The 27,828-nt window shown below is 41.9% G+C and overlaps 1 protein-coding gene across 2 annotated transcripts in view; it reads right to left on the bottom strand.

Moving 5' to 3' along the window:
* The window catches only part of LOC114669334 (gastrula zinc finger protein XlCGF49.1-like), a 332,556-nt gene extending 322,261 nt beyond the window's left edge, over positions 1-10,295 (bottom strand). For both annotated transcript variants that reach the window (XM_051921834.1, XM_051921833.1), the window contains exon 1: positions 10,153-10,295. The gene's annotated coding sequence lies outside the window, so the exon portion shown is untranslated. The remainder of the gene's footprint in view (positions 1-10,152) is intronic.
* Positions 10,296-27,828: the final 17,533 nt, after the last annotated feature.

Raw genomic sequence — 27,828 nt, 5'->3', positions numbered from 1 at the left:
AAACTTGCTCCTGGAACGAATTAAGTTCGTTGTGTGAGGCACCACTGTATATATATATATATATATATATATATATATATATACACACACACATACATACACACAGTCGGCCCTCGTTTATCGCGGTTAATCAGTTCCAGACTCTACTGCGATTAATGAATTTCTGCGAAGTACAATTCTTTATTTATAAATCGAATACAGTGATCCCTCCTCGATCGCGGGGGTTGCGTTCCAGAACCCCCCGCGAAAGGTGAAAATCCACAAAGTAAAAACCATACGTTTATATTGTTATTTTTATATTGTCACACTTGGGTCACAGATTTGCACAGAAACACAGGAGGTTGTAGAGACAGGGACTTTAAAACACTGCAAACAAACATTTGTCTCTTTTTCAAAAGGTTAAACTGTGCTCCATGACAAGACAGAGATGACAGTTCCGTCTCACAATTAAAAGAATGCAAACTTATCTTCCTCTTCAAAGGAGTGCGCCATCAGGAGCAGAGAATGTCAGAGAGAGAGAGAGGAAAAAAGCAAACAATCAAAAATCAACAGGGCTGTTCGGGCTTTTAAGTATGGGAAGCACCGCCCGACAAAGCAGCCGCAATAAAGGGAGCAATGTGAAGGTTGTCTTTCAGCATTTTTTAGAGGAGCATCCATATCCTCTAGGCCAGTGTGCGAACAGCCCCTCTGTCAGGAGCAGAGAATGTCAGAGAGAGTGAGAGAGAGAGAGACAGAGAGAGAAAAGCAAACAATCAAACATCAATACGTGCTGTTCGGGCTTTTAAGTATGCGAAGCACCAGATCGGGAAGCATATCGTATATCATTGAGGAGTTTAATTTAATACATAATACGTGCTCTGATTGGGTAACTTCTCAGCCATCCACCGATAGCGTCCCTTGTATGAAATCAACTGGGCAAAACCAACTGAGGAAGCATGTACCATAAATTAAAAGACCCATTGTCCGCAGAAATCCACGAACCAGCGAAAAATCTGTGATATATATTTAGATATGCTTACACATAAAATCCGCGATGGAATGAAGCCACGAAAATCGAAGCACGATATAGCGAGGGATCACTGTATATACAGTTAGGTCCATAAATATTTGGGACAGAGACAACTTTTTTCTAATTTTGGTCCTGTACATTACCACAATGAATTTGAAATGAAACAACTCAGATGCAGTTGAAGTGCAGACTTTCAGCTTTAATTCAGTGGGGGTGAACAAAACGATAAAAATGTGAGGCAACTGAAGCATCTTTTTTAACACAATCCCTTCATTTCAAGGGGCTCAAAAGTAATTGGGACAATTGACTCAAAGGCTATTTCATGGGCAGGTGTGGGCAAGTCCGTCGTTATGTCATTATCAATTAAGCAGATAAAAGGCCTGGAGTTGATTTGAGGTGTGATGCTTGCATGTGGAAGATTTTGCTGTGAACACACAACATGCGGTCAAAGGAGCTCTCCATGTAGGTGAATGAAGCCATCCTTAAGCTGCGAAAACAGAAAAACCCATCTGAGAAATTGCTACAATATTACGAGTGGCAAAAATCTACAGTTTGGTACATCCTGAGAATGAAAGCAAGCACTGGTGAACTCAGCAACACAAAAAGACCTGGACGTCCACTGAAGATAACAGTGGTGGATGATCACAGAATCATCTCCATGGTGAAGAGAAACCCCTTCACAACAGCCAACCAAGTGAACAACACTGTCCAGGGGGGTAGGCGTATCGATATCCAAGTCTACCATAAAGAAAGACTGCATGAAAGTAAATACAGAGGGTGCACTGCAAGGTGCAAGCCACTCATAAGCCTCAAGAATAGAAAGGATAGATTGGACTTTGCTAAAGAACATCTAAAAAAGCCAGCACAGTTCTGGGAAAAACATTCTTTGGACAGATGAAACCAAGATCAACCTCTACCAGAATGATGGCAAGAAAAAGTATGGAGAAGGCGTGGAACAGCTCATTGTCTAAAGCATACCACATCATCTGTAAAACACGGTGGAGGCAGTGTGATGGCTTGGGCGTACATGGCTGCCAGTGGCACTGGGACACTAGTGTTTATTGATGATGTGACACAGGACAGAAGCAGCAGAATGAATTCTGAGGTGTTCAGAGACATACTGTCTGCTCAAATCCAGCTAAATACAGCAGTCAAATTGATTCATGATACAGATGAACAATGACCCAAAACATACAGTCAAAGCAACCCAGGAGTTTATTAAAGCAAAGAAGTGGAAAATTCTTGAATGGCCAAGTCAGTCACCTGATCTTAACCAAACTGAGCAGGCATTTCACTTGTTGAAGACTAAACTTCGGACAGAAAGGCCCACAAATAAACAGCAACTGAAAGCCGCTGCAGTAAAGGCCTGGCAGAGCATTAAAAAGGAGGAAACCCAGCATCTGGTGATGTCCAGGAGTTCATGAGCTGTCATTGCCAGCAAAGGGTTTTCAACCAAGTATTAGAAATGAACATTTTATTTCCAGTTATTTAATTTGTCCAATTGCTTTTGAGCCCCTGAAATGAAGGGATTGTGTTAAAAAAATGCTTTAGTTGCCTCACATTTTTATGCAACCGTTTTGTTCACCCCACTGAATTAAAGCTGAAAGTCTGCACTTCAACTGCATATGAGTTCTTTCATTTAAAATTCATTGTGGTAATGTACAGAACCAAAATTAGAAAAAAGTTGTCGGAAGTGCTGGGGGGGGGAAGAGGAGCAGGGACACTCGGAGTGCTCCGGGGATGCAGCCGGCACTTCTGCCACACTGGGGCGTGTCGGTGGAAGATTGCCGGGACACACCTGGAGCACATCCGGGTGATCACAAAAGGGGCCGCCTCCCTTCATACAGGGGCTGGAGTTGGGAGAGAGAAAGACGAGGTATGGGAGGAGGCAAAGAGGCAGCCTGAAGAAGAGAAGGCATAATGTGTGGTGTTGGCCAGGACTATTGGAGACTTGTGAGCACTTATCTGTTAATATGCAACCTGTAAATAAACGTGTGTGGAGTGATTTGAACGTGTCTGCCTGTCTGTGTCCGGGTCATGCTCCACAATATATATACATATATACACATACATCTATACATACATACATCTATACATACATACATACATACATACATCTATACACACACATCTATACATACATACATATACATACATACACACATTATACATATAATGGCCAAAAGAAAGCGGGGCGTCGCTTGGACTTATTTTACTACACTGAGAAATAATGAAGCAAAATGGGATACGTGTCAGAAGGCCGTACATTATTAAGGCAACACCACAAACCTTGTAAAACACATTTCTGAACTCAAGAAAATCAGAAGATAGCACAGACACTCAGGCTAAAGAGCCTGGCACAGGTGCCAAAGGGCCGTAGTCGACTCAAAGAAGCTTCAAGAAAGGCTGGCAGTACCCAGCGAACGTTGGTACTGTAAACTGATGTAGGGGTCTTGTAACTGTTAGAATAGACAGAAAAAAATGTCTGCTTTTAAGGAGGAGTAAATTACATTATAGCTTGATGAATTGACATACTTATAATACATTTTCAAACTTTCCAAATTTATCATGTCCATTTTGCGTAAAAAAAAAAGTATTACTCAAAATTAACGTTATTACATTCAGGCTGTGCTAAAAGCTTCAATCCCAAGTGTTACCTGGTAAACAGTACAGGCGCAGCTTCTCCTCTCACCTGTAGGTGTGCCCAGTAATAATGGCATCTCTAGTTTTTCACATCCCAAGTGTTGCCCGCTCTTGCCAGTGATACGAGCAGTGATGTTGGGGAGCCTCTCATCAGCAGTGATGACGAAGTGAATCTGTCTTCAGGCAATACAAATGAAATGAACAGTGAAACCGAAAGAGATTCTGATGAATTATTGCTTGGTATTTGCATTACTATATGTTTTACACTTCACACTGTGTACTTCTAGAATTTTGCAAGTTTTGCAGTAAAAAAAAATAATGTAATTTGTTGAGCCAAAAAATGTATGCTTTTTACAGAAAACATCCAACACTAACGCTTGTTATTCTTCCAGAGATCATTTGGAGGAACTGAACACGTTTAATAATTTCTGTTAATAAAAAAGTAAACAAGTCTGATCTTTGGCACTATATGTAATAGTCTACTAATGCAAAGTGTTTAAAATGTGACTTTTTGACGTCCACACTCACTGTAAGTTTTTATAGAAGATTAACCCATTCCTGCAGATGACATCTGGCTGTATCAGTATCGGTATCAGCATCGCAATGCTGGCCTCAGTATCACTTGGTATCGGATCAAAAAGAAATCTACAGCATCAGCCATCACTAGTTTTCAGGTGTAAATACTGAAGAGCAGGTTTTCAATTTCAATAATGAATGTTGGCTACCAGTTGTCAAGAGTCGTGAAAACGTATTTACAGACAAAGAGATAATGAACAGTGTGGGACAGGCCAATGTACGGAGTGACAATCAACCCGTCTTTATTTTGGAAGGCTTTGTCAACAGCAGTGTAGGACACACTGACATTACCATTTTTAACAAGGCTAGAACACAAGTCCTGTTTTAAAATGCTGCTGCCAGACACTCGTATTGCCAGCTAAAAACACTCAGTTTCCATGGCCGGGCCCCTCGCCTGAATGCAGCCTTCATGCCTTACCTGATAAGACAATCAATACCAGACCATATTAAAATGCAGGGACGTCTCTCAGAGGCACAAGCTGGACACTCAAGATCAAACAAAGGATCATAAATCAAGGAGGAGTAACACTGATGGACAGCACTTTGCACAAGTAGACAGTCAAGAGGATGGACTTTTATGCAAACTCAAGAAACCAATCTCAAGACCTCTATTCCTTCATTTAAAAACCCTTATAAGACACAGATCATCTCATCAAGCTTACAACTCTCAGCCTGACCATAACTTTGGCTGTCCATAGCTTACAGTGATTGGCTGTAACAGAGGTTGGAGCATTCGCTTTACTCCAAGGGGCAACTGTGCTCAATTGGAAAGGTGGAAGACTTGTCTGCACTGGAGTTGGATGAGGGTAACATGAGCCTAAACCTTACTGAAGAATAGCTAGTGCACAAGCTGAGATGGTATCTTAAAGGCCACATAGTCATTTTGCTTGATATGGCAAATAACTAATCACAATTTTCTTTAGAAGACATGACATTGGTAGCAACAAGCTCAATTAACATTTTCTATAGCAGACACCATCAAAAGGCGCTTTACACAAATTATAAAACAGGAATAATAAATAATAATAACACTGCAAATAAAGGAAATACAACTGTAGGTGGGAAAGAATGTATGGCTATGACAGGAACGTACATATGTCCAGTCCTTGGCGTTTCAAATTAATCCACTGTTATTGTATAAAAACAAACAATGTTTATTTTCCATCTATATATATAATTCACTAAGTCCATGGCAAGCAAGACGACTGCAAGACCGAGCCCCGCCCACCACCAAAAATTCACTAAGCAGCTGACCATGGCACACGCACGACAACAATTCGCGCGAGAGCGAAAGCATTTAATAATAATAATTCATTACATTTATATAGCGCTTTTCTCAGTACTCAAAGCGCTATCCACACAGGGAGGAACCGGGAAGCGAACCCACAATCTTCCACAGTCTCCTTACTGCAAAGCAGCAGCACTACCACTGCGACATTTGCCAAGAATGTTTTCATTAATCAAGAATGAAAGTCGGAGGTTCGAAGAATATCATATACCGTCGTAGTTCCAACCATAAATGATGCCAACTGGCGATCCGGTGGCATTATTCCCATGACCCGCCGGCCAGCCAACCGGGTAACCAAAGTCTTAGGGATCCGGGGGGGAGTATGGTTGCAAAGCTGAAAGTTAAAGGAATTGACGGAAGGGCACCACCAGGTGTGGAGCCTTTGGCTTAATTTGACTCAACATGGGATACCTCACCCGGCCTGACCGTGGCTCAGAGGTGCATGTGAACTGTAGCACAGACGAAAGCGGTTGAGGCGGTGTTTGGAAAATGAACAGTCAACGTGACTCACAAGTGCATGTGGACTGAACACAGTTGAAAACAATTCAGGTGAGGAGTTGGGTGGCGGGCACATGAGCAGGCAGTGCGTACTGAACGATGACTAAGAGATTACTATGAAATCGGCAGACTAGATTGGCGGGGGCCGGGGCGGGATGGATGTCAGATGATCGAACTTGCCTATCTAGAGGATGTAAATGTCATAACAAGGTTTCTGTAAGTGTACCTGCGGAAGGATCGTTACCGGTTGTGCTGACCTGTCGTTGGACGGTTAGGACCCGAAACCTCTCGGGCCCACTTCCCCGCCCTCTCTCCGGATAGGCAGAGAGGACAGAAAGGGCGTCCTCACTGGGCGTCCTTCCCCTCTCACCCCGTTCCAGCCCCGTCCCTCGCTCTGGGAGGTGGGGGCACGGCGGCGGTCCTCCAGTTTTCAGTCACGGACAATTGTATGTTGCTCTGTCCAGAGTACCATCTTTTCATTCACTTACAGTCGTATCCTCAAACCCCACCCCATTTGGACATCGGTGTCTTTCAGGAAGTGTTCACCCATCAATACATAATTATGCGGCGTATGCTACGCCGTGGGTTGGCTAGTGTTACATATTTCCACAGTCAAAATGAAACTCAAGACGGACACGGTAAGAAAACCTGAGTGTTTCCACGGCCTTATCAATCCACACAAAAACTTACAATAACTTCCTAATTCCCGCTACCCAGCACCTCTTCTTAAAGTAACAATACCCCATTAGAAATGAATAATTATCTAGACCTATTCTTAATATATAAACTAATCTTGAACTACAGAAAAAATTTAATATATTTTCAAATAAACTGAACATAAAAACGTTAATACAGAACTTGGCTCATACATCGAGTATGACAGAGGCATTAGGCATCAGCAGAGGGTTTACAAAATAAACTGTCTGAACAAAGGGGGCTTGATGACGGGGGAGAGTAGCTAAATGGTAAAACTTTAAATGAACATTTACAGGCTTCACATTAAAATCTCTGAAACAAAATTGTATTGCCATTTTAAACAACTGGAAACAACAAATTTCACATTTATCAACTTCATCTTGTGGAAGTAAATGTTCCACACAAACATACACCATCATAAAGAGTTTACTAATTACCACAGTAATAAACTCCTATTAAACAGCAGCACCTCCTAGTTCAACAACGTTGGCATGGTGGAGGTCTCATGTGCCTCAGTCTTCCCTAGAGCTCCATTGTCTAAGGATGCGAGATCCTGACAAACCAGTTTGCTATGGGTAATCATCAGTGGAGGGGCCAGACAAAGAACATCTCATTATTGACCCTTAAAATTTAATGAAAGTGGGTCTTGCCCAGAAGAGGGATGCTAGTCCTGACACTGGTGTTCACATAAGAGTGGCACAAAGGGTTGACCCACACAGCCTGGTTGGCTCTGCATGATAAAACCACATGTAGCAGTAACTAAATTGGACTTAGCTTCCACCTCACCACCATCAACCAGCACCAAACAAATTGGGAATTGAGGCAAAAACCAGAGTACCTGTACAGGTCAGAAAACAGCTATAGACCATCATAGGGTACACTCACATTCAAGTACACAACCACACCAAGACAAGTGAGACTTGCCAGGCCTCTAAACCTGAGCATATTTAGAGATATAGAGAAAATAAAAATAAATGAGCAGACATAGAAACTGCATAGAGAATTAAACATCAGGCTGAGATACAAATTCAGTCAGCTAGAACTGTAAGGCAGTAACACAAACCACAAATTTCTATTAACTTCTCTAATACTCATTAACAGGCATTACTGGTTTGGCTATAGCAATGAAACATGGGAGTTTGTCATACTTCATAACAATTAAAAGAAAAAATAAATTATATAAAAAAATCTTGGTTCGAGACATGATCATCTCAGAGAGACACTTTGACATCAAGCGAGACTAGACATTACAACCTTAGGAAGCACGACCCGTTAGATGGTGACTTTTGCACATCACGCCCTACTTACAATTTAAAACAAGTTCACTGACATCTAACCTCACAGTTGTTGGAATGCTTTTGGCAGACAAACTTCATGTGTTTCCAGCTGTTAAAAATGTTATACATTCTAGACAGCACATGAACGACTAAGGGAAGAAAGAGCAGCACATTGAAAAGAGACACGAAAGCGAAATAGGATGCACAACAGAATAATATGTGCAAATTCAGAGAATAAGGAAAGTAATAATCAGCCCGTACGTCCCAAAAGAGACACTGATGTCCCGCAAGACAAAGCAGTGAGACTAAAGGACAGCTACTGTGCAGGGTTTTAAATGATCAACACGCAGCACGACAAGCAGAGCACACAGCTCAGCAGCAGAAGGACAGCAGCTGATCCGTCCATATCTCCTTAGCTTGCGTTCAACCCTCCCTTCACACCGCGAGCGGCAGAGACGCTTAGTGCCAGGCGCTCAGCACACCCCAGATCAGGAGTTAAGCTAGCAAAACGAGGACAACTGCTGTACAGGATTTGAAATGGACAATGCACAGCGCAAGAAGCAGAACACGCAGCAGAAGGACCCCAGTTGATCTGTCCGTATCTCCAAAGCATGTGTTCAGCCACCCCCTTCACAATGTGATCGGCAGAGACGTGAAGTGGCTGGCAAAGCCCCCAAATAAATAAATAAACTTTTACATAATTGTCCATTCAAGCAATGCATGGACTTTTAAAAGCAACATCCAGTGCTGCCACGAATGGCCATGTGTAACAGCAGCACCCATGTTTGCCTTGCCTTTGTTGTTATTTATTATTATTATGGAGAACTTGGATAACCAAAGTGGCGAGGAAGGTTTGACTCGCATACCTGCGACAGCAACTGCCAGACCTGCGCCCTTTGTCTCCCAGAGTGCCTGAACTAATCGCTGGGCTGCCAGCAGAGCTACAGAGTGGACGCTGAGGAAAAGAAGAGCTGGTGTCCAACTCCACAACAAGAGAAGGCGGCACAGAACGTAGCTGCCTTCTGTCATCATGGGCAATGTAACATCAAACGCTGGTCAGGAGCCCATGGAAATACAAACTCAGCAGTCTCATGTGCTTCAGTGAAATGAGACTTAGAGCTGAAACACCAGACTCTGGGTGCGCCAGACGGATTTAAAATCGCGCAGATGGACAGAAGCCAAAGTGAAAGCGGTAGGAAGAATGAAGGTGGACTTGACATTGTTGTGAATGAAAAATGGTGCAACACCGGACACATTACTATTAAAGCACCAGACCTGAATGTAGTGCATTTATTGGGGGGGATTGGTTGTCGCCTTACAATCTTATTATATGCTGAGACAGTTTTCACATGCCATTGTGCTGATAGTTTATGTCTCCCAAGGGCAGATGCGGCCATCACAACAAACACAGTATATTCTGTAATAAGCACATTCTCTACTGACCATCCCCGTACATTCGTCACAATTTCTGGGTTGTTTGACCCCGTTTCACTTTCCTCCACTCTCACCAATTTTTTGGCATTTTGTAGAGTGTATAACAAAAGAAAGCAAGGTGCGCCAACGTTAAGGAGGCATATAACTCTAGTGCTTTGCCACCTTTATGCCAATCAGACCATAATTTGTTACAGCTCATGCCTGCATATAAACTCATTGACCAGCAGCTGCCAATCACCACCAGGACCATTCAGAAATGGACAACAAAGGCTGAGGAGGCTCTGAAGACAAAAGAGCTGGCGCGCCAAAGAGCCTCTGAGACCAGTCGCCATTAGGAAGGAGAACACAGAAGTCGTGCAGAACTGGGTGTCGACATCAACAACAAACTGGACTGGTCTCATAACACAGTGGCGCAGGTCAAGAAGGGCCACAGCAGACCGAACATTCTAAAGAGACTCCGGTCTTTTGATATATAAAGCAAGTTGCGTTTGGGTGCTTTGAGCTAAAAACGGGACTCGACCACGTGAAGTGAATCGGAGAGACACGCCAATGAACAGCAACAGCGTGTGGCAGGCCACATGGGGGTTCACTCAAGTAAAGTCCGCTGCTGAGCTGAAGAAAACGAAAGCGCCGCGCGCCTCTCACTCAGATCGCGTGCAGTAAGTCTGAGAGTGGAGCGAATTAAAACTCACACATGCATAACGTGCAACAAAAACACACGGAGCACTTACCTTCTGTTTGTCGGCGATAGACAACTTTCTAACCTCGTTCAAACTCCTGCCTCACTCCACCACAGTCTTCCTCTTGTGCAGTTCTTACTACAATGCGGTGAGGCAGCGTGGTTTCAGTAACAGTCGCCCTGGGTGACGTCAGCCGTACGCGACCATAGCTACACGCGACAGGAAGCTATGAACCGCACTGTGAAAAAGTTTATGGGATAACCCTTATCTCATACGTACGTGAAAATGTCACATTCGTACGAGATAATGTTGGATTAAAAAATTACAAACGTGCGCTTCGGGGCTGCCTGATTACGACCTTACCAAGGGTTCGGCGCTTCAGTTTGACGCCACTTACAGCTCTTGTAGAGCGGTGATATAAAAAGCAGACGGCTGGGCTTTTATTTATTAAAGTAGTGTGGGATGGTAGGAGATGGGTTTAACTGCAGCCTGCAATTCGTATGATGTGCGTCTGATAATGCCGACAACATTAATCACGAAATGCCCATCGCGTACCCCGTTACACTAAGGTTAAGATTAGGCTTGTGGGAGGGTAAGGGTTTAGGTACGTGCTTTATGTTTACAGGTATTCGTCTGCACACTCGTACGGAGCCCCTAAGGAGATATGGTGTTTTTTGTCTTCCTGGGAAACAACTTGGTGCGTACAAATTACTATCTTGTGCCCACCACTTACGCACCAGGTACTTTAAGGTAGTGATGGGCGGAGTGAAGCCTCATGAAGCATCAACACGTTTGAAGCAATTGTGTCGGAAATCGTATCGAAGCTTCGAAGCATTTGACACTCACCTCTCTAGTGACACCTCCTGGCCATTTGTATTAACAGCACATTTTAACAGTAAACTCTTAGAGCATTGTGGACGAATACCGAATCTCTATGAAGTTGTGATATACACCTTTGAAGTCAAAAATTATAATTGGCAATAATGTCAAGCATTGTAAATCGACATACGCTTAGCAAGTAATTATTCTGCAGTAATCGGATCAACGTTGACTAGTTATGTTAGGCGCTACCACGGATTACCGTTGTTTAGAAGTAAATGTATGCGTAACGGTGGCTTGAACAATTACGCCAGTCGGACAGCGCCAGGTCTCGTGTTCAATAACAAACCTGGTCAGCATCTGTCTGGGGATTGCAGATTGCCGTTGCCTGATGCGTTTGATTGATAGTTCCGATTATGCGGCAATGCTCCTTGAAAACCTGGTTGGTGTTAGACTTCTAATCGGGAATTTAATCTGCATAATGTACATTCATATTCTAATTCCAATGTAAAACCAGCATATATCAGTATTTGAATTAAACTCTTCAACCAAACTAGACTACACCTCGTGGAAATGCGATTGGTCCATCACTAACTGTCACTAAATTTTGCAATAACTATACTGATACGAACTGGCGCTACACATCCACATCAACACGTGCATTGGAAATGAGACGCTGAGCTTTTGACGCACAAATGTTTTAAAACGACACCTTGAAGCTTGTTTAAAAGTGCACGTGAGATGATGAAGGGGAGGTAAAGCCAAATGTCACTGAGATATGTCGTGTGTTTACTTTTATCAGCACTGTCAATTACTTCACCCCATGTTAGCCTTGTTAATGACGACGCTGTAGACTCTTCATCGATTGATACAGACGCCGGCATGAAGATCTACTAATGCACTGGAAACAAAGAGCAGGCAGCTATCCATATTTATAGTAATTTCAAAAAAAATCTGTCTTTGCCAGAAACATTTATTCTTGTTTACCGTAAGAGCAGCCCATACTAATCATTTATCTCGAAGCATGCGCAAATAAGACTTGATACACGTATATCACCTAACGTTCAAAGTACAAGACCTGCAGTTTACATATTGTAACATAATATAGCTAATACAACTAATGAAACCCTCTACGTTAGCTAGATCTACCATTTCATCATATACATGAAACAAGACACATATTTTCATTAGATACATCTTTATCACACTGCTGCCTCACAATAAGGAGACTCAGGTTAATTTCCCGGCTCCTCCCTGCGTGGTGTTTGCATGTTTTCCTCGTGTTTGCGTGGGTTTCCTTCGGGTGCTCCGGTTTCTTCCCACAGTCCAAAGACATGTAGGTTAGGTGCATAGGAGATCCTAACATGTCCCTAGTGTGTGCTTGGTGTATGTGTGTGTCCTGCGCTGGGCTGGCAGGCTGCCGGGGATTTGTTCCTGCCTTGCGCTCTGTGCTGGCTGGGATTGGCTCCAGCAGACCCCCGTGACCCTGTGTTTAGATATAGCAGGTTGGACAATGACTGACTGACTGACTGACATATTGAACATTAATGCAGTAATTATAGCAGTAATAATGAACCTGAGGAAGAAAAGGAATATTAATGAGAAGGGACAGAAACAGTGATATCGTAGCAAACAGTATAAAAACAACATATAACACAGTAAACAGAACATATAGAATATCAAACAAGATATTACACTTCACCAGCAACCACCCGGTATCTCATAAACGGAGCTGTGTTAAAACTCTATTCAGAAGAGTCCACACCCACTGTAATACGAAGGAAACAAAAATGAATGAATAACTTCAAACGGATACTCAAAAACATTCATTAATCGGAGCTTACACAGAAGACGCCAAAAAACTCAGCAAACAATTGAACTGAATCAGAATCCCCACCCCACCTGGCACTCACTCCCTTATCACCACAATGTGTCAGAAGGTACAGCGGGCATCCTGGCCAAGTCAGGTGTCAGAATAGCACACAAACCCACGAACAATCTGCGCACGGTCCTCTTTAATGCTAAAAACAAGAAATCGATAGCAGAAACACGAAACGCAGTTTATAGTATTCCACGCAGTTCTTGCTCAGCAGTATACATAGGACAAACTTCAAAAAGAATCGCAACACGTATACAGGAACATCACAACGCCGTCAGAAGAAAGGACTCACTTTCATTGATCTACACGCATATTAAATCAACAGGACATACATTTAACTGGGACAAGTCAAATTTAAGGCCAGTACTAAAAGTGGCAGAGAGCTGGCCGAATCTTGGTTATCAAATGAGAATGCCATCAACAGACACTTGGACGTAAATCCAGCATATGTAAACTTAATAATAATTCATTACATTTATATAGCGCTTTTCTCAGTACTCAAAGCGCTATCCACACAGGGAGGAACCGGGAAGCGAACCCACAATCTTCCACAGTCTCCTTAATGCAAAGCAGAAGCACTACCATTGCGCCACCTGTGAGGACTCACAAGAAGATCACGTTCATAATAAATAAACTGTACACCCAATACCCCCCCCCCCCCCATCACACTGATTTAGCCACCCCCCATCCACATAATGTTTTGCTATATATTGCCTTTGATTCTTGCAAGTCCAAGCATTATCCTCTGATGAAGACCCCTGGCAGGGGGTTGAAAGCTCAGGAATAAAAACTACTTTATGATACATGATACATTTTTTCTCCCTTTGTGGATCTCCAGCTGCAAATATATATATATATATATATATATACAGTAATCCCTCACCTATCGCGGGGGTTACATTCCAGAGCCCACCGCGATAGGTGAAAATCAGCGAAGTAGCGACCTATATTTATTTTATTATTTAAACATATTTTAAGGCTTTATAAACCCTTCCCACACTGTTATAAACCTTTCTCACTGTCTTGTTAACCTTTCCCACACTCTTATAAACACTTCCTATGCTCTTAAACACTTTCTACATTCTTAAACACCGCAGACCAACACTGCACACTGCACGCAGCGATCAGACGTCAATGTGTCTGCACTCGCTTTGTGAAGGGGGGCAGCTGAACACACGCTGAGCAGAAATGGACTTTGTGCTGCTTCTGCCAAAATGCCTGCTTGCCGCTCTGCGCGTTTGGAAGGAGGAGGAGTGTGTGTGTGTGTGTGTGAGAGCTGAACGCACCTTCGCTCAAAGCCCCCCTCCCCGGAGGCGCAGTTCGCATTGTCAAGGGGTTGGGGAGCTGAATGAACGCTAAGGAGAAGTGGACTTTGTGCTGGCTTTGTGCTGCTTGTCGCTCTGCGTGTCAATAATTTAAAAGCCTGTACATCATCAATTTTCCTGTCTCACTGTCTTGTCTTGCGTGAAGTTAAAATGTTTTATGATAGTGAGATGTTACTCATATCCTTAGCCCGACATTCACATATCATATGTGTTAACAAAGTGTGTTTTATAAGTTTACATGTGTTTAAAGCATGTGGGATGGGTATTTTAAGGCTTAAACTATAAAAATGTTTATTTATATGGTCTTTCTATATCGCGGATTTTCTCCTGTTGCTGATGGGTCTGGAACATAACTTCCGCGATAGGCGGGCAATCACTTGTATTTAAAAACAGGCGAAGTCGTGAATCCGCGAAAAGTGAACCGCGAAGTAGTGGTACAATCATATATATGTTGATTTCTATATTCAGTGAATACACGCATAACACTGTTCACTATAGAAGTGAGGCAGTGCAACACAGAGACTGGAATATTTATGAGAACAGCCAGAGTATTATGGTGAAGGAAGTGTTTTGAACCATATTAGTACAGCTGTTCTTATGCATTCTAATAGTCAGCATTTTAATATGCAAAATTTGTCATTTTATATTTTGACACTAAGTAATGTACTGCACAATAATTTCAGTTGTGTTGATGATCCAGAAAGATTTGTTTCACTAATCACAACTCTGTTGAAATTTTTTAACCTGGTGGTGGAATATGCGGTGTAATGTAATTAATATAACTTCCTAACTCTCGGGTCAAAGCAGTAAGCTGACATGAGGAATGGAAATGTCCCGCCCCCATGCATTGCGGTTCGAAGCAATGAGCAGACATGCGTAGTACTGAGATTGCATCCTGATGGGATTTGAAGCCTCAGACATGCTGAGTACTGAGCTCATGACGTGGCTCCGAAGTCTCAGACATGCGCACTAGGTTAACTGAGGCTTCGAAGCGTCGAGCAGATTCAAAGCCTCGGACATGCGCACTGGGTTAACTGTGGCTTCAAAGCGTCGAGCAGATTCGAAGCCTCGGACATGCGCACTGGGGTAACTGAGGCTTCGAAGCCTCGAGCAGATTTGAAGCCTCAGACATGCGTAGTACTACTGAGATTGCGTCATGACGGGCTTCGAATGGGGATTTGAAGCCTCAGACATGCGTAGTACTACTGAGATTGCGTCATGACGGGCTTCAAACGGGGATTTGAAGCCTCAGACATGCGTGGTACTGAGCTCATGACGGAGCGCTGAAGCCTCAGACATGCGTAGTACAGAGATTGGATCATGATAGGGCTTCGAAGTCTCGAGCAGACATGGTTACTGAATCTTTGTGAAGCCTCAGCACACTCAAAGGCATTGACCTATATTTTGAGAGTCTATCTGACACTTAACTCTCTAGTTATATTTTGTAATTCGTATTGACATTACACACTTCACTTAATATAGTTAAACTACAATTCAGGTAGTTGCTGAGAAGTAATTATTGTTCTTGTGGATTGCTGTGATTTCCTTTGTCTGATACATAGTGTCAAAGATATATTGTCATATATCAACTTTATATATATAAAACATTAGGTAAATCGTGCAACCTTTTTATGGAACGCTTAATTTTGTTCAAAACCGTACGTCATATAGTATACATCTATAAATATAATTTTTTTGTCTTCATTAGGAGAATACAACAATGATACTCTCGTGTCAATTAAACCAATTTAACGTGCATATGTCAAACAACATATTTCCACATCCGCGGCAGTAAGAACAGTAATAGTAGTTCAGTTGTGTGAAGCTCGTTAATTATTCTATTAATTATTCGCAACTGTCTTTCGGTAAAAACACCAGCGGTTCGCGTCGTCGATCCTCCACTTGTTAAAGGTTTTTCTCAATTCCTCCATTTAACAATATTTTGGGCTTGGACGGATAGTGAGCGAATCGAGCTGTCGAGGGAAGATTGGGCCGCCATAGACGGGCAGGGGGCACACGTCCCTAATTATATTGTGTATGTAAAGAGTTTCACTGTAAAACGTAATAAGCTTCATATTTGTGTGTTTGGAGACCCTGGTGTCGTACTGAATTTGTATTGTAGAAAAACAAACTACTGTGCAGCATGCCTAAATGTGTCTTTTCGTTTCTGATCGCTATACGGCACTACCAATTTAAGACAATTCGCTATAAACAGTTTCAGCCAATCAGCGCCTTCTAAACATGCAGAATGACAGTGTGAACCTTTATTGTAGCGGTGCAGCATCTTCGTTTCAGTCAGTCATTGTCCTGTTAGACTATTTACTGTTAAGTGCTGCTTGAGGTAGCGTTTATAGTACAACAGGTAGCCTACGTAGTTCTTAAATTGGTATTGAAATGCACACACAAGTCTCCTAAATTATTTATTGAAATGCCTACATTTACAGTGTCCGTTTTAGGAAATCGTAGTTTTTACTTGTTCCCGTTATTAGGAATTACAATTTCTCAGTGTCACATATTATTCATTACTACTTGCAAGTCCCGCATCATTGAGATTCTGATTTATATTCGGTATAAGCAATTTTCATTGAACTGACTATAGCAGACTTGTCATCTTCTTAAAATGACTTTATTTATTTGATGTTGACAATCATAAGGTCAAAAACCAAGGAGGCGATGAGTTTGCACGGACTGTGCTGTTTCTTTTTTTTTGTGACATCGCGTCAGTAGAGAGTGCGTGACGTTAACAATGCATTCTGTCGTAAATGACAGCGCATACGCTTTTTTATATTTCCTAAAGGCCAATGTGTCTCAGTTTGCTCATTAATATATTTTGACAGTGTATTTTAGTGAGAATGATTATAAACATATTACCCATGTTCATTTCCCATGTAGATATGTAACGTTTGGTGAGAATAAATCAAAAGTAACAACACATAAATAGTTATGTTGCATTGTTTAGATTAACAAAATTCACTGTTTATCTGAAATGTTCTACTTATACAGTCGATTTATTCCACTTCTGAAGGTGTACATTGTCGGTATTCTCCATTGCAATTGCCCCAGAGTGTAAGGTGTGCCAGTGCAACTGAAGGGTGGCAGACGAGCTCACGTAATGGGTGACAAGTCACATCCTCACCCGGATGCTGAGGCTCTTGTCATGAATATTCCCATCTTGTGCTTTTTCTCATTCCTGCCAGTTTACTATTATTATTGGAATCGTATGTAGAGGGAATGTGTGTGTTATTTTATGTCTATGAAAGGAAGGATGGTAAAGCCTTGAATGACACTGAGTGTTGAAACTTTGGGTGACACGACAGGTGAGGAGCAGGGAACGTTAAATGTGACAGTGACTGCGGGGGATTGTGGGACTGGAAGATGGTTTAAGAATACAGAAACGACAAAAGCTTAGTGTTTCAATAATTTTATTTACATCAATGATTTACTCCGTTGAGCTGCAGTTCGGAAGATTACTTATTTACCCCCCCGCCACCCGGTGCAGCCTTTGATAAGATGCATTCAGAAGGAAAGGATGTTGCTGACAAAGTCAGGTGCTTTTTTGAAAGTTTGGCTCCAGATGTGCTTATCCAGCTGCTCCTTCTTGTCAGTACTCGAGTGATCTTTATGTTCACCTCTGGATGAATTCGCAAAGTTTCTTTACAACGTTTTTGTCTCATTAACGCAGAACTCCCGAAGCTTTCCTAAAATTGCAGAAGACAGTTGTGATTAGTTATGCAGCACATGCTTTTACTCACATTGCTTTTGGAAATCAGTAATACAAATCAGCTACAGATCTGGGAATCACTGAATAGTAAAAACGTTTAATGAGAGTGTCTTGCGCATATACTGGTGTAATGACCACGTCGGCTTTAGTGAAGCGTTTCTTAGCCTCTCTGATATGATCGACACGGCGTAGAGTAGATTCTGGATTGTTATAATACGTGCTACCTTACGCAAAATATGCTCATTAATTTGTTACAGATTCTAGGTGGACACGATTCCACACCAAGGAAAAAGGTGCCCCATGTAAATCGTTCATAATGTCTCCAAAATACATTTGTTAACTTTCAGACAAGTACTACTTAACTGTTTTATACAAAATCCTTATTTCAACATATGCGAGCCTAAATTAGGATTTGATCTCGGGTTAATGAACCTTATCGCTGTAGCAAGAACAACTGCTTTTACGCTTTGAGCCAAAGCGCTTTAACAGGCTAGTGAATGACCAAATCGACTGCTGACTGCGCAGATATCAATGACGTCATTACGCAAGCGAGACTAAAAATCACGTGACGGGCGCATTTGAAGCAAGCCTCGAAGCGGCGCTTCGATCTCCAGTGCTTCGAAAGCTCGACACAGTCTCGAAACCTGAGTATCGAGCGGCCCATCACTAGTATAAGCTGACAAGTTTTAAATGAGTGTTTTCTGTCTGAAACTGAATGGAAACATCACGCCATGTGGTTGTTGATGTGTTTTGAGGTTCTGTTGTCACTTTTGGTCGGCAGAAATGGATTTTAAAAGTGTTTGGTTTAGCGGAGATCCAACCTCATTGGTATATTGTTTGGCTTGCTACAGGAGACAGAGAGCGCCTGACGTTACATGTGCTGACTGTGCCCTTTACTGCTTGTCTTGGAGAAAAAAGCTGGATGACGCTTTTGTAGAATAAACGGCAGAATTCGGGTATTGCTGTGTCTGTCTTCTTCCAAATCACCAGCAGCCATTCTAAAGCCGCTACATATATATTTGAATTTACTTAATATGGAAATTTAATATGAAAATCGGAGAAAAGGCAGTTGTTCTATAAAAGATAACCCTTTTAGATCAAAGTGTCCGACCGCCTCTTCTCAAAGCTTTTTACTTCAAACTTGTTTCCTTCAATAAGGAGACGCCGCACAATTCATAACAAGGTGCGTCACGAAGTGGGCGTGGTTAGAATGCTGCGGAGCTCACAAGAATATCCGACAGACAGACACGAGAGCGCAGGGCAGTAAGCCAAGTCGCGGAGAATGTCCAGCATGTTTGTATATATGTATTATGTATAAATGCATTTTCTCGAATTATTTAGTTTTGCAAATGCCGTTTGCTACTGTAGTTAAAAATTTAATCTGACCATTTTTATAAGTTTAACTTTAACATTTGCGATATTTTCATTTAACGACTAGACGGCCGTCGTCAGTTCTGTTTGAACAGTTATCGGCGCATTAACGTGACTCGGGGGATTCGCTGCGGCTCCTTTACTAATTTATTTGTGCTTCCATGCTGTGAACTCGCGATCAGAGTCCTGAGCGCTCTGAGACAGATGAAAGTTGTACGCACACGCAGAAATCACAAGTCTTTTAACCCTCCGCCCATCCCTAAGTATTCGTAATCAAAAGGTTGTGTACATGCACTGTAATCCTAGACTGACCTCCTCTACAAATTGCGTAATTAGATAGAATAGCTGGTAAGTTTCCCGGCACATAGTCGACATTTTAATTTCTCCATCAACTGCCTAGCAAACTGTCACGTGTAACAAGGGTCGCGTTCGGCTGACGTCATCCAGGGCGACGGCTACTGAAGCCACGCTGCCTCCTCACATCTGACAGCCGCGCGAGAGGAAGACTGTTGTGGAGTTAGGCCGAAGTTTCAACGAGGTTAGAAAGTTTTCCATCACCGACAGACAGAGGGTAAGTGCTCCAGGTTTGGGGGGCGCACTTTACTGATGTGCGAGTTTTAATTCGCTCCACTTGGACTACCGCTCGCGACTTGAGAGTGAGGCTCGCGGCTCGTTAGTGTTCTTCAGGCCAACAGCGAACTTTGTGAATCATCCCGTGAACGCCAACCCTGGTGCTGTTGCCGTTCATTGCTGTTTGTGTCTCCGATTCACTTAACGTGTCATTTTTACTTTAAAGCACCCAGAAGCAACTTGCTTCATACATCAAAAGCCCGGAGTCTCTTTAGGATGTTCGGTGTACTGTGGCCCTTATCAGACCAGTCCGGTTTGTTGTTGATGTGAACCCCCAGGTACTCGTAGCTCTGCACATTTCTGTATTCTCCTCCCTAATGGCGATTGGTCTCGGAGGGTCTTTGGCAGGCCTGAAGTCCACCAGCAGCTCCTCCTGTCTGTAATGCCGTGTTAGACCAGTTTGAACCAGTGTCTCCTTCGTTTATAAACATTATAAAGGGATTTAAGGTTACTTTTTGTGCAGACATTATTCTAATACGGTTATGGAGAGGATCATTAAATACACTAGCACCATATATATTACATATTATTCATTTCTCTCATACCACTGGAACTGTGCCTGTCTATTTTAAACATGCAGTGGTTAAGCCCTTTCGGGAAAAAAAAACCTAACCTTAATAAGGATGACATAAATAATTTTAGATCGATTTCTCGACTACCTTTCCTATCAATAATACTTGAGAAAGTTGTTTTGCAGCAGCTTCAGATCTTTTTTGGATTGTAATGGTGGTCAAGAAATATTTCAGTCTGGTTTTAAAACTTATCACAGCACTGAAACAGCTTTACTCAGGGTTGTTAATGATATTTTACTTTCAGCTGACTCTGGGGTCTTGACAGTTTTAGTGCTATTGGATTTAACTGCAGCCTTTGATACCGTTGATCACAACATATCGTCAAGGCTGGATAAGTGGCTAGGAATCCGAGGGGGTGCACTAGTTGGTTCAAATCTTATTTCACTAGTAGGACTTTTTTAGTTGGTAACAAGTCTGTCTTTTCCTCTACTGCTTGTTTGAAATTTGGTGTTACACAGGGGTCTATTCTGGGTCCTTTGTTGTTTTCTTTGTATTTAATACCTCTTGTGTTCAAATTTCGCAAATATGGCATTTCATTTCATTTTCACGCTGATTTTTACTATGACTAAGGAGTCCTTAAATTCACTACATAAATGTTATGAAGATGTCAAACATTGGATGGCCGTAAATTTTTTGAATCTCAATCAGAGTAAGACTGAGGTTATTGTATTTGGACCAATAGCTTCTGATGGGGCTGTCAGGGATCCGTTCAGCTCATTAGCTGGGTTTTGCAAAATTCTTCTTCTTTTGGCTGTTCCCATTAGGGGTTGCTACAGCAGACCATCTTCTTCCATATCTTTCTGTCCTCGTCATCTTGTTCTGTTACACCCATCACCTGCATGTCCTCTCTCACCACATCCACAAACCTTCTCTTAGGCCTTCCTCTTTTTCTCTTCCCTGGCAGCTCTATCTTTAGCATCCTCCTCCCAATATACCCAGCATCTCTCCGCTGCACATGTCCACACCAACGCAATCTCGCCTCTCTGACTTTGTCTCCCAACTGTCCAATGTGAGCTGACCCTCTAATGTCCTCATTTCTAATCCTGTCCATCCTCGTCATACCCAGTGCAAATCTTAGCATCTTTAACTCTGCCACCTCCAGCTCTGTAGTTCTAGCTCCAAAGTTTTGGAATGCTCTGCCAATTGACATTAGGTCAGCACCATCAACTCAAATGTTTAGATCAAGACTGAAAACACACCTGTTTTCGATTGCTTTTAACTGTATATGAGTAACTCTGGTATCCATTTATTTTTTATATTCAGTGTTTTTCTGTTAATAGTTTATCTGCTAAGTGGTTCCTTTTAACTTAGTTGTTTTAGTATTTATGTAATTTTTGTTTGTTTGTTTTTTGTTTGTTTATTGATTTACTATTGATATTTTCTGATTTTATTGTACAGCAAATTGGTTTACACTTAGTGTTTTTTAAATTGTGCTTTATAAATAAATTGTGGTTTTTGATTTTTTTTTATTTGAGCTCTTTTGTTTTGCTGATGTTGAGTTGCAGAGCACACAGAGGCCTGCAGTGTTAAGTGAGGACTGGACTTGCAAGAATGAGTCAAACCTGTTGAAGATCTGCTTCAGTTCATTAGCTCTGCTCTTATTCCCCTTGATCTGCATGTTTTACAGCTGCCAGTGATGATCGTCACCCCATTCCACACTTCCTTCATGTGTTTTGTTGTAACTTGTGGTCAAGTTTGTCTCTGTAGTGGGCTTTCTCCTCACTGAGCTGTTGCTTCACCTTGACTGCACCACCTTGATTTCATCTTATATCCAGACCTGCAGATTTTCTTCTTTATATTCAGTAGGCTTTCAGGTTTTTTGTGATCCATCGTTTGTTTTTGGGGAAACCACACACTGCCTTTGTGAGGACTGTGCTATCCACACAAAGCTTGATGTAGTCTGTGATACAGTGGCTGACACCCTCAGTGTCCTGGCTGTGTGACTCAGAAAGCATATCCCACTCAGCGTTCTCAAAGGCCTCCTTCAGATCATCCTCCGCCTTTGTTGTTCATTTCTGAATGGTCCTGCTGGTGATTGGTAGCTGCTTGACAATGAGTTTATATGTGGGTATGAGCTGTAACAAATTATGGTCTGATCGGCATAAAGGTGGCAAAGCACCAGAGTTACATGCCTCTTTAACATTGGCGCACAGCAAGTCCAGGGTCTTGTTTTCCTTTGCTGTACAGTCCACAAACTAGTTTAAAATCAGTGAGGGAGCAGGAAAGTGAAACAGGGTCAAACACCCCTGAAATTGTGATGAAAGCATGGGGATGGTCAGTAGATAGTTTATATCTCCCCTCGGCAGATGCGGCAATCACAACAGACACAGTACAGTATATTCTGTAATAAGAAAACTATCAGCACAATGGCGTGTGAAAACTGTCTCAGCATATAATAAGATTGTAAGCCCCTACCCTCAGGCACTACATTCTGGTCTGGTGCTTTAATAGTAATGTGTCCGGTGTTGCACCATTTTTCATTCACAACAATGGCAAGTCCACCTTCTTTCTTCCTATCACTTTTATTCCTGCTGCTGTCCTTACTCACAATTTTAAATCCATTCAGTGCGCCCACAGAGTCCGGTGTTTCAGCTCTAAGCCTCGTCTCACTGAAGCACATGAGACTGCTGAGTTTGTACTCCCTTGGGCTCCTGACCAGCATTTGATTTTACATTGCCCATGATGACAGAAGGCAGCTACGGTCTGTGCCTTCATCTCTTGTTGTGGATTTGGACCCTTGCTCTCTTTACCTCGGCGTCCACTCTGTAGCTTTGCTGGGAGCCCAGCGATTAGATCAGACACTCTGGGAGACCAAGGGTGCAGGTCCGACAGTTGCTGTTGCAGGTAGGCGAGTCAAACCTTCCTCACCACGTCGGTTCTCCAGAAAAAAAAAAAGAAATAACAACAAAGAAAACCAAATACGGGTGCTGCTCTTAAACATGGCCTATTGTGGCAGCACTGGATGTTGCTTTTTAAAATCCATGCATTGTTTAAATTGACCACTACAGTAATCCCTCCTCCATCGCGGGGGTTGCGTTCCAGATCCTCCCGTGAAATGAGAAAATCCACGAAGTAGAAACCATATGTTTATATGGTTATTTTTATATATTTTAAGTCCTTACAAACTCTCCCACATGGTTTATAAATATTCCCCGTACAGTTATACAGCATAAACCCTTTATATTCTCTTAGTTATTAGGTAAGATTCATTGAAATTATGTATGTAAACATAATTTATATACAGTGAACCCTTGTTTATCACAGTTAATCCATTCCAGACTCGACCATGATAAATGAATTTTCGCGAAGTAGTATTCTTTATTTATAAATCGAATATTTTCGCAGTTAGAGTATAGAAAACCTGTTTACGACCTTCTAAATACATTTTTTAACATTATTAGAGCTCTCTAGACATGAAATAACACCATTTAGTCACCATTGCACTCGTATTACCCAATATATTAGACAAAATAAGAGAAAATAAGACATATTAGACGTTACAAATATATTATTACTAGGCTCACCCGCCTTTTAAGGCAACCGACTTTTATTCTCAATTTGTGTGCACTCCATGTGTACATCAGGCATGTAAGTGTAGGGAATGAGAACATCAAAGTGCCCATTCATAACATCTCCCGAAAACCTAAGTTTTTTTTATCCCCTCGAGTGCCTGTCCAAAGTCGTACAATGTCAGCCCGAATCTGTACTGCTAAAGACGGAGTTTCATGCACTAAATAAGCTATAGATGAGAATAAGCAGCACCATCTCCCCTGATATTTACTACGCGGTGAAGCATTTGTACTCCATCAACATTAATTATTTTCAGAGACATAATTTTGTCTATTTTTCCAGCGCATCGTGCACAAAAGCAAGGGAACGATGGGAGCGCCAGAACTCTGCTCACATCGCGTCGCTTCGTACCGCAAGCCACAAGTAGTAAGTCTGTGATAAGCGGAGTACCGCTACGCTTTGCAATCACGGGACGGAAGGACAATCCTGACCTTTTATATAGTAGATTATTGTACTGTACATTTAATTTCACACACACACAGTTCTTACACACAACCACTAACCTATGAAGGCACGACCTCAGTAGAAGAGTCTTCAGGTGGTGCAGTATCTTCAGCAGGTGCGTTGTTGTCTTCTTCCGCTGAAGGAGTACTAGGAGTAGGCAGTGGGTGTCTGGAGAACATCTTGATAGGCAGTTGCTGGCGCTGTCTTTTCATATGCGTGAGGAGGCTTTTGTAGGGTGTTGCAATCTTTGATCATATCCAAGAGTTTCACCTTCTCCTGGATAGTAAGCATCTTCCTCCGGCGCTTAGTTTTATTGTCAGAAGGCTTAAAAAAAGCAGCACATTTAGGAGCCATCGTGGGGCTTAGATAAAAGTTCTCAGAAAGCGCGTGCGTAGTCACATAAGCGTGTATGAGAAAAAATCGCGATAGAGTGAAGCCGCGAAAGTCGAAGCGTGATATAGCGAGGGATCACTGTACTACTCACAAACATACGTATCGTATATCATTGAGGAGTTTTATTTAATACGTAATACAGTTTTAAACATATTGTAATTGAGTAGGTAATATAAAAATAAGCGAAAAATCTATAACATGTAAATGTTGTACATAAAACCAAAAAAAAAGATTAAAGACACTGTAGAGCGTCTCCGATATCACATTTGTTACAGCCATTACGATAGACAGGCCACCGGCAATAAATACCAACAATGCAAGGAAAAAATTGTATAAAATGTGTGCACAGTTACAATAAACATACATACATGTACTAAGTACGTAGAAAAATAGTTTTGGTTACTCACCAACTTGTCAGATAATGATGACATTTACTGCACTGTTACAGCTGTTCTAAAGGAGCCTCTTCAGGTGACTGTGTAGCACCGCCGTCGTCTTCTTCCACTGAAGGCGTACTAGGCAGTGTTTTGCGTGTAAGGAACATCGTGATGGGAAGTTGCTGGCGCTGCTTTTTCATTTGTGTAAAGAGGTTCCTATACACTTCCGTGGCGCCGTCAAGAGCATTTTTAAATTGCAAAGAACAAATCATTTGCGGGTCCCATTCTTCAACTGATGTCTGGAGATCTTTTGCCATTCGTAGAATGGTCGCGAGATGCTCGAGAGTTAGCACAGCACCCAGGAGCTTAATCGCGTGCTCTGATTGGGTAGCTTCTCAGCCATTCGCCAATAGCGTCCCTTGTTTGAATTCAAATGGGCAAATCAACTGAGGAAGCACACGTACTGTAGACCGCAGACATCTGCGAAGCAGTGTGAAAAATCTGCGATATATATTCACATATACTTACGTTTAAAATCCGCGATGGAGTGAAGCCGCGAAAGATGAAGCGCGATATAGCGAGGAATCAATGTATATAAGTTTTTTTTTTCTTTTAATTGTTATGAAATGTGACAAACTCTCATGTTTCATTGCTAGAGCTAAACCACTAATGCCTGTTAGTGAGCATTAGAGAAGTTAATAGAGATGTGTGGTTTGTGTTACTGCCTTACAATTCTAGCAGACTGAATTTGAATCTCAACCTGTTTTTCAAGTCTCTATGCAGATTCCATATTTGCTCTTTTATTCTTATTTTCTCCACTTCTCTAAAGATGCTCAGGTTTAGTGGTCTGGCAAATCTAACTACTTTTGGTGTGTTTGTGGACTTGAATGTGAGTGGACTCTATGGTGGTCTATAGCTGGCTACTGCCCTCTACAGGTACTCTGGTTTTCTTCCTATACACCCAATAACTTCTATTTGTGTTTGTTTTGCACTGGACCACGGTGGTGAAGTGGAAGTTAAAGTCCATTTGGCTATTTATATATGTGACTTTATCATTATAGACCCAACCAGGCTGTGTGGGTCACCCCATGTGCCACTCTTAGGTGAACACCACTGTCAGGACTGGCATCCCTCATCTGGCCAAGACCCACTTTCATTTAATTAGAATATTCATTAACTAGCAAAATACCCGCGCTTCGCAGCGGTGAAGTACTGCTTTAAAATTTTAAATAATAAACTGAGGGAAAATGTACCAATAATTATTTGTTAAGGATCTCTTTTTATACCATGTTGTCAGTTTGCCCCACCGGTTGTAATATGACCAAGCTGTGCGCTGAGCTTACTCTTGAGCATGCAATGTATAGTTGGCCATGTGAAAAGCAATCTTGCCTCAAAGCAATGCCAACCTTTTGTAGGGTCTGTCCCTGAGACTTATTAATTGTCATTGTGAAGCAGAGCCTTGCTGGAAATTGGAGGCGTTTGAATTGAAATGGGAGATCAGGGGGTATAACGGGGATGTGAGGAATAAAAACTCTCTCCCCTGAGCCACCGCCAGTAAAAATAGTTGCCTCAATTAGGTTCTTTTGCAGACACGTGACCTGAAGTCTCGTGCCGTTACAAAGTTTTGGTGGCTGTAAGTTTCTCAGTAACATTATTGGTGCCCTAACCTTCAAAATTAAATTATGCTCAGGAGTGCCTGGAGGATTCAGAGTGTGGACCGAGCTGCAGGCTATGGACATATATATGTACGTAAGTAGGATTCAGTTAGCGTTGGGAACCCGTGTACCAAATTTCTCTAAGATGGGCCCATTAAGTAACAAAGACCGTTGGAAAGTTCAATATGGCAGCCGACAGTGGTGTCATACCACCGAAATAAGTACGTACATCGGTTTCGGTTAGCGCAGGGAAGCCGCCTACCAAATTTCGTGAAGATGAGGCCATAAATAAGAAAGTTTAACATGGTGGACGTTGTCGACCGTTATGTGTAGAATTTCGAAATGCAACGTGCTTAACTTGTGTGTGTGGATGTGTATATATATGTATATGTATATGTGTGTATATATATATATATATATATATATATATATATATATGGAAGAGAAGGTCTGTGATACGGTTTGCATATTTGCAGTTGGAGATCCACAAAGGGAGAAAAAACGAATCACGTATCATAAAATAGTTTTATTCCTGAGCTGTCAACCCCTGTCAGGGGTCTTCATCAGAGGATAATGCTTAGATTTAAAAGTATATATATATATATATATATATATATATATATATATATATATATATACAGTGGTGTGAAAAACTATTTGCCCCCTTCCTGATTTCTTATTCTTTTGCATGTTTTGTCACACAAAATGTTTCTGATCATCAAACACATTAACCATTAGTCAAATATACACAAGTAAACACAAAATGCAGTTTGTAAATGGTGGTTTTTATTATTTAGGGAGAAAAAAAAATCCAAACCTACATGGCCCTGTGTGAAAAAGTAATTGCCCCCTGAACCTAATAACTGGTTGGGCCACCCTTAGCAGCAATAACTGCAATCAAGTGTTTGCGATAACTTGCAATGAGTCTTTTACAGCGCTCTGGAGGAATTTTGACCCACTCATCTTTGCAA

The sequence above is a fragment of the Erpetoichthys calabaricus genome, assembly GCF_900747795.2.
Source record: "Erpetoichthys calabaricus chromosome 1 unlocalized genomic scaffold, fErpCal1.3 SUPER_1_unloc_26, whole genome shotgun sequence".
NCBI lineage: Eukaryota > Metazoa > Chordata > Cladistia > Polypteriformes > Polypteridae > Erpetoichthys > Erpetoichthys calabaricus.
This window is presented reverse-complemented; position numbering and strand designations above follow the sequence as displayed.